Source organism: Numida meleagris, chromosome 3 (genome assembly GCF_002078875.1).
Source record: "Numida meleagris isolate 19003 breed g44 Domestic line chromosome 3, NumMel1.0, whole genome shotgun sequence".
Lineage (NCBI taxonomy): Eukaryota > Metazoa > Chordata > Aves > Galliformes > Numididae > Numida > Numida meleagris.
Window position 1 is genome coordinate 38,961,825 of NC_034411.1, and position 8,774 is coordinate 38,970,598.

The window sequence follows — 8,774 nt, forward strand, 5'->3', positions numbered from 1 at the left end:
GGGTTGGGAGGTTGCCAGTCCCACCTTGCAGAAGGCATGTAAGATTTAAAGGCTGAATCTACATCAACATTTTTGTCAAGACTTTGTACAGCTGCCACTTGCATGAGGTCCTGAGCTCAGAAAGGTGAAATGAACAGAGAAACAAGAGTTTTAACAAGCACAACAGAAGAACGCATATGCACAGACTCTGCAATTAGGTGCCTACAGCAACCAGATGAAGCCAGCACAGTTCAGCACAGAACATGTGTGGATCCAGGCACTGGCCCAATGCCCACTCTGGCAGACCCACTTGCTGTCATTTTGGCTAAAGCAGTCCATCTACCTCTGCGCTCACAAGTGAGCCAGTAACTGTTAATGCTTTTTTCACTTGTTTTCTTTCATCCTGTGTCCTGCTAACTCTCCAGAAAATTCATCTTCATAACATTTTAGTTTATAGTATTTCTAAAGAGACAAAACACCAAACTCATAAGCAGTAATGGTTTCTATCATAGGAAATCATCTACTCTTAGGAAGTGGAAAAAATGAGTAAGCAACCTTACCATTTGATGAGATGTCCAGCTCAGAAAAACAGGATATTGTTTGATGCTTTGAAGACAAATATCATATTCTACATTCATTGTACTGTAGAAGCAGAAGATCTTTCAGAAAATTTTCTAGCAATTTTAAGAAACTGTAGACATCTTGCGTGCTTGTGCATGCTGACATAGAGTTCCAGGTACAAAAACATGGCTACAAATACATGGCTGTATGCATGCACAAATGTACTTACAGGCTTTTACACTCCAAGGACAGAATTCAAGCTTTAAGAACCTGAAGAAAGAAAAAAAAAAGTAATGAGTCACATAAGACCTTAACAGGGGAATGCTCCAAGAATAAATCCAGCCACCTCCCTATCATCCACTGAGATAAACGGGAGACAAGCTCATAGCTCAGTAAATCTCCCATGCCCCTAGCTTCAGTAAGGCATACTAAAAAAGCCCATAGACTTCCTGATATCCATAGACCTAAGTACTTGTAGAGTGCTAGAAACAAGCAGTCCATACTCCTTAGCTACAAAGCCAAACACAACATACCCCAAACATGCTGAGCAGCTCACCATTAGCTGTAACAACCCTACCTTCCACCCATCCATCCATCCATGGGCCATTAAATCCAACCTTCTTTCAATTAGGCTAATTAATTACTACTTTGCAGCACATTCCCTCAGCAGGACTCTGCTGTTGCTAGATTTTTTTTTCCACACAGACGAGAAAGAAAATTTGTATTGGGGGGAAAAATCAACAGTGTGCTTCAATGTTCATATTTACACTGAATAGCAATTGCAAAACAAACCAAAAAAAATTACCTGTACAGCAGCTGAAGGTTACTCAGGCAGCATGACACAAAAGTGCTCTCAGGAGGTAGCACCAGGCTATTTCAGAGACCACAAATTTACCCCCACAGCTGATTCTTGTATTGGTTGCTGCTGTATTAAGCAAGACCATTAAAACTACAGCTGGTGAGGAAGCCTGGCCCTTAGAGAGTTCACCTTAATTAGCCCGGACAGGCCACAAGGCAGTGCTTTTGCAATCCACAGGTTTTTATCACAAGGTGGATGAAATGGATCTCCATCAGTGCTGGGTTGATCCTGCAGCAGGCACCAGGCCTGTCCAAGCACCCAAATCGCATTTTCCTTCTCTGCAAAATACCAGGCTCCTGCACACGTGGTATGCTATAAATCCATGAGCCCAGATGACTGCTTTATTTGGGAGCTGAAAGGGAAGGAGCTGTCTCACCAACCTAGCTGCAGCACTTCTAGTAACATCCCCCACCTCAAGGTCACTTAGCTTCTTAAAATCACCTTACTTAAAATGAAGGTGTGTCCTTTAGTGATTTAGAAAACAATTATATGTGCTCAAAGTTGCTTTTTTCTTCTTTATTTGCAATAGGAAAACACTGACAGGTCTTTCTTACTTATTCCTTGGTCATGTGCCATGCAAGTCACTTATATATTTGCTGCTTCTCAGTAAAGTGAGAGGACTAACTTTGTCTTTTGACTTAATTTTGATTAGTTTTGGGCGGTAGAAGTTACATTACATCATTAGATTCCCACATCAGCAAAATAAATCCATGTTAAAGACAGTGTGCGCTGCAGCAAGGCAGCCTACTCCACCCAGTAATGCCTACCTTCCCCTCAGGGCACAGCACCCAGCCGCTGGAAGAAGCTGTCTCCCTCAGTGGGCTGTTCAGCACATGGTCTTCTGCCAAAACATGCAGATAAAGCAGTGGTTGGTTGGCCTAATCTGGCTTGGAGACCTTTGCCTTTCAGGAAAACATGGTGATACTGGTAGTCAGGCAAAAAGCACAGTATTTTAAATCATGCTGTAGGAAAGGTGTTTTAGAAGACAGCAATAAATATATTGCTGAATCACTGTAAAGAAAGTCCAAGCACTGGGATCTTTCCAGTGAGATGCTTCCGTTCTTGCTGAGGGCTGGAGAGGAGGAGAGAGGCAGCACAGAATCTGACAGGCCCTGCAATGTTCCCGCTAGCCACAGAGTTTCAGTTGAACCTTTTATTTATTTGTGCTGAAAGAAAATCCAGTTCTGTAATTTTCTCCCTTCCTCTGAGATGACTAAACTGCATTTCTTCCAATGAGATGACAATCAGCTGCCCATCACAATGAGAGTTACCTGCCCTTGTGGTCCTTAAGCAAATCAATTCCATCAAGATCTAATGACTGTCAGTTGTGAATTGATATTCTGTACATCTGACAGAAAATACAAAGCAGCTACGAATACTATCACAAAGCAGCGAGCACCAATTTCATCTCAACAAAGATTCTTGTTAGAAACAAATTTAATAAATTCACTATGGTGTTACTTTTGTTCATTTGACAAGCAAACGTTTCTCAGATTTCAGCTCTTCGGTGGGTCTTTGGGTAATGTCTGGTCCTCCTTCGTTCATCTTTTGTGAGTCACATCTGTGGAGAGAGCCAATCCATCCACATCTTCTCACACCAGCTGCCAGCAGCCCCTGAGGTCCCTGTTAAGGACACTCCACAGCCTGGGGCTGCTCACAGGCAGGAATACCTAGTGATGTTACCAGACTCCCGGATGGAAATGGATGGAAGGGGATATGTGCTCATCTAACATCTGACTCCATTTTAAAGTTCTCTGTCCCAGGGTATTGTAGAGACAAAATCATAGCTGGGCTGAGACAAGAGAATGGCAAGTTTCTGGTGGACACCACCCGCTGTGGCTGGTTTCAGAAATGGTGATTACAAATAGTGGCAAACAGGGTAATTCCCCTGCTACCTGTGGTCTTAACCTCTTACTGATCTCTGGTAGCCATATAATTCTGTATTTTCCACATACTAGTGTTTTTCTTCAGTCTACTATCCTTGAGAAGTGTTCTGTCTTCTTTTTTTCTCCCTGTATTTTCTCTCTGTCTTATCAGGGACAGGGAGAGAGAAAGAGAAAAATCTGTAACTCCCCAGAAAGTCCTCGATCAAACTCTGAACTCTGCTGCAACTAATTATCTCACCCTCACACTGAATTCTTACTGGAAGGTGAAAGACAAAAGGAGGCCAGTTGGAGAAGATACACTGCAATTCCTCTGCATTTTTTAACATCTACTGCTTCTGAGCATCTCCCTCTATTCATGGAGGATCTCAGTAGTGGTTGTAGAGGAGATGTTAATTCTGTCACTTAGAAATGCCACCATCTCCTGTGCTGCTTGGTATCATGCCACCAGAACTTCACAGCAGAGGGTAGGTGAGAGATAGCACCTGCTGGCTTATCACAGGCCAAGGCAACGCACCCCACCGAGTGCATTGCATCGAGAGACCAGCACAGCGCAATTACTGAGAGCGAGTGGCAAGGAAGGACAGAGCTGATAGCTCAGCTGGCTGCTGAGATTGACACAGATGAGCAGAAAGCTGGAGCAAAGCTGTGCAGTTTCACAGCACTTGAAATTGCTGTAATACACATGCATTACTCCACACAGAACTCATAAAAATTTCTTCCAAGCTCAATTTTCTAGCTGCTAATACACCATTTCTTATTATATACTTCTCCCTTTTAACCTATCCTCCTGCTTTATACCGACCAAACAGATACAATCAAGGACAGCTAACAGGAAAAAATCTGATTTTAGGAATTTGGCCTTGACCCTCACTTAAACTATTTTTCCAGACTTCCAGCCTTCTGCCTGAACTGTGACATGGGAAAGCAGTCAACAATTTTTATTTCAGCAGACTAGATTGCAAAGAAAACAGGTTATTCTCTCATGTACTTGCAGCCATTTGTCCCCTCTCAGAGCCTACAAGGCCCATTAAAACCTTCACCTCCAGTTATTTTAAGAAACACATAAAATCTTTTCTCCTATATGAATTGGGAAATCTTGCCAGGAGCAGTAATGCATAAAAGTAATTGGGCAGAGGTGACAAGCAGGAGCAGTGCTGCAAACGTAAGAGACAGGTGCATAGCAAACTCAAAGCCTGGTCTCCTGGCCTGAAATCTGCCTGTGCACCGCCTCTACCAGGGATGAGGCAGAAGAGTGGCCAGAGCTCCCAGGGGACTGGGATCTCCCCACACGACCCCCAGGGTAGATTTCAGCAGCCCAGGGCTATGCCGTGAAGCTCAGTCCCCCATGTGCAGAAAGATCTGTGTTTGGCTGCAAATTTGATAGAGCTAAAGAGTAGCATGTTTCCCAATTATCACTCACCACCATGACCATGCATAGACCGAAGCTCTGCAATTATTCCTCCAGCTCTGCAGTGATCTGGCTCCACCTACCTTGCTACATGATTGTAGACTGCTTCAAGCAACTCCATGAAATGTCTCCTCTTCTGTGCACTAGAGATCAGCTCTTTGAAATAAATACTGTTGAACTTCTCACACAGGAAAAGTTACAGTCAGTCCCTGGGAATGTACTAGTATTGGCTTAAAGATGAAGCAATTCTTGCATTCTGTATCAATTCTTCTATAAGGTCATTTGTTCAAGTAATCATTAGTTTGCTACACACATGTAAAACCATAGACTGAGCTGATTTTAAGTGAAGTGTGACAAAATAGAATAGGACAGCAATGGGAAGAAGAGGTTTGTGGGAAAATGAGCCCGTAGCAGATCTGAAATTTTATTAAAAAATAAGATATTAAGTAAAAATACAAATTGTCATGTCAACCTAACCATGCAAGAACATGCAATAAATATTTTCCATTTAATCATAATGGAAAAGAACATCTACAGTATCTCAAAACTGAGCTGTGGTGCCATGCAAAGCTATTACCAGGCGCTCAGGAAAACCAGGCTGCAGGGCTTTATTTAATGTCTGCAGAAAATGAGTTTGTGAGGAATTCCCAAAACAAAGATCTTTTTAAAAATAACAAGTTCCTTCTTCCAACACACCTTCGGTAGTCATAGAATCACAGCATCCTTAGAGTTGGAAGGAACATTTAAGGCCCATCTAGTCCAACTCCCCTGCAACAAACAGGGACATGCACAGCTAGGTCAGGTTGCCCAGGGCTTGATCCAGCCTCACCTTACGTCTTCAGGGACAGGGCATCCACTGCATCTCTGGGCAACCTGTTCAAGTGCCTCACCACCCTCACTGTGAAAGACTTTTTCCTTGTGTCTAACCTAAATCTACACTCTTTATGACTGAAACCATTTTTTCCTTGTTTTGTCACAACAGACCCTGCTAAAGAGTCTGTCCCCTTCTTTCCTGGGGCTCCCCTTTAGATATTGAAAGGGTGCTATCACGTGTCCCTGGTGCCTTCTCTTCTTCAGGGTGAACAGCCCCAGCTCTCTCAGCCTGTCCTCACAGGGGAGGTGGGATCATTTTTGTGACCCTCCTCTGGATGAGCTCCAACAGGTCTGTACTGAGGACTCCACACGTGGACGCAGTACTCCAGGTGAGGTCTCACCAGAGTGGAGTATATTGGCATTCAAACACTTCCAAGCCCTTCAAAGAACATATTACAGATTTTTTTTTTTTAATTGGCTTTCTAAAAAGAAACTTCTCTATTACCACACGAAGTGTTGGATCTGGCAAAGATGAGCTGTATTTCTTTCCATGTCTTCATCTTACACAGTCACAAGTTACTGGATTCATTCTGCCTATTGTACAGTTCCGTAACCTGTTAAAACATTTTCTCCTGTTACACACACATCACACTCATAAGTGTTTTGTACACCATTGTGCTTAAATAAATAGTGCAAGTATTATTTTACATTCACCATGGAAGCACCTCACAAACACAGCAAGCCTAAGGTCAGCCAAACAGCATCTGCACACTGCAAGAGTAGAGAGGCTGTGAGTGATTTCTCACCTTGCTTCCCACAGTGACCTCAAGGTGAGCTGAAGGCTGTGGGCTCACAGCTGCGTCGAAGCCCCAAAGGGCTGTGGAGAAGGGATATTGCAGGAGAAATGTGGTTCTCAGAGGAGCCACGCTGACTCATCCCTGCTACAAGATCAGTCCCCAGCTGGATTACAGAGCCAATGCCAGCAGTACAATGACACCTGCAGAAACCAGCTTCAGAAACACTCTCTGTCAAATGAAAGCAAGCTGCTGGAAGTTCAGTTACAGAAAAGGCCTCTCGGTGCTTTACAGTTCTGTATTTGTGACTAAAGTCAGTCAGATGTGGCAGATTCCATAATCACTTATCAGAGAGTCATGGTGAGACCAGGTGGCTAAAGGGATCAGCTTTCCCACTGAAAGGGCTGTCAGGCTGTTGGCTCCTTCAGCATCGAATGAAAACACTAGATGACAAGAAAGAAACGCCTGTGGAAAAGGACACTTAAAAACAGAATTACCAGAGGGCAAACAACTTCAGAAGACATTTGACAAAGCAAATTGCTACAAATTGCAAAAGAAATGGTAGGGAAGACATGAGAGCTCTAGTATCTCCAACGTTTGGGAAAACATAGAAGAAAATGGAGTCACTCACTGAGGCGCTCATTCCCACGCAGATGCACTGTGCAGCAGTCTGAGGATGGCGGCCTCCAGGGAGTTCCTGAGCCAGAGAGAACCCAGGGGAGTGTGGAGACCTGCCAGGAGCTGTCAGCTCTCAGGAGGGACCTGGGGGCTGTGGCTGATGGCAAGATGAACACGAGCCAGCAGCGCACCCTGACAGCCCGAAGGGCCATCCATACCCTGGAGTGCACCAGGCCCAGCACTGCCAGCGGGCGAGGGGAGAAGTTGTCCCCTCTGCTCTGCGCTGTGCGGCCTCACCTCCAGCCCTGGATGTGGTTTGGGTGCTACTGTATAAGAAGGACATAAAACTTTACATGAAAGAGAAAGTAGTCATCTTGCTGAAGCTCCACGCAGGATATCTGGATGCTCTCTCATTAGAGGAAAAATAAAAAGAAAAATAGAGAATGGATATGAAGCATTCAATTCCTACTACAGGAATGATTTGATTTCAAATTGAATACAAAAATAAGGCTCAAAAGAAAAATTTGTTATATCTGGGGTCAAACAGTCAATATCATATTTAAAAACAACAAGGTGATTAGTTGTGGATTTGATTTGGAGAATGCAATAAACCCCCAAAATGTACATAAGATTAATTTCCAGGTCTCTGTAATGGGACAGGACTGGGCATGAGTATAATGCTCCACTGCCCAGAAATTCATGCTACCAGGAATATCTCTTGTAATGAAATCTGCAAATTAAAACAAACAAACAAAACAACAGCAGCAGGAAGTAGTAATAGGTCACTGACATAAATATTTCAGGCTCAAAATGTTCAGTAAATAAAATTGCCCACATCTAACAAAACGTTTTTATTGACAAGATTGAAGCTCAATATGGTAAAACATTTTTTGATGTTCTGGTACATTCCTCTGCATAAGAAGAGTTCAATATGCACTTCCAATATGCAATATGGGAACAAATATTTCTACAGTCAGTCTACCTTGTGGCTTAAAATCTGTCCCTGCTATTTTTTTCACCACAAGAAAGTATCACAAATTCCTGAAGGAACACAGGGCAAAACATCTACAGACAATGTCCTTAAAGTACAGGAACAGATCAGAATGAAAGCCGCAGACAGCATTTAAGAGGGCTCATGTAGCATAACCAAAATTCAACAGAGAATTTGAAGGTCATAGAAATAATGTGACCAGGAGAAAGGCTGAAAGTAAGATACAACTCATGCAGAGGCATGCAGGCCTAGTGAACTCGTAAATTCATATTGTTTTTCATCCTGTGTTCATCTCCTCATCCTTGTACCAAGAAAAGGAGCTGCAACATCCTTCTGAGAAGGGATTCTTCCTTAAAAGCCTTAAAAGAAAGCTTCCATCCTTGCATGCTTTTACACCAAAGACAGATCAAGCCTTCCACAAAAACCTCAAAAGGCAATATAATGCCCTGTATACGATGAACATCAGGTGTTAGAGAAAAATGCCTCCAGAACTCTTACTGCAACAGAGTGCTGCCACTGAGAGGTACAATGGAATATTCACAGAGATCCCTTCTGTTAAAAATTGACACCAGCAATACTTCATATGTAGAGAAGAATTATGCCTTGAGAAAACTGGCCTTTTTTCATCCGTTATTGTGCGGCTCATTAGCGCTATATACACAGCAACATTAGCTGCTGATGGCAGACACGCTCTTGAGCACCTGATCAATCTGCTCTTGAGACGATGCAAAGAGCAGCAGAGGTGCGTGACTTCCATCTGTAAGAATCAGCGAGACACAGAAACAACACAGAGTGCATTTACAGGAGCGAGAGTAAAAGATGAGATAGTTGCAGAAAATCATTAAACTTTGCTCTCTTGGGTGGC

General features: G+C 43.2%; 1 long non-coding RNA gene across 1 annotated transcript; it reads right to left on the reverse strand.

Annotated features, from left to right (window-relative positions):
* LOC110396571 lies at nt 538-5,487 on the reverse strand. The gene is made up of 3 exons (XR_002437066.1): nt 2,167-5,487; nt 770-810; nt 538-621 (listed from the first exon to the last, which is right to left on the reverse strand). It is a non-coding gene; the product is annotated as an uncharacterized LOC110396571 (long non-coding RNA).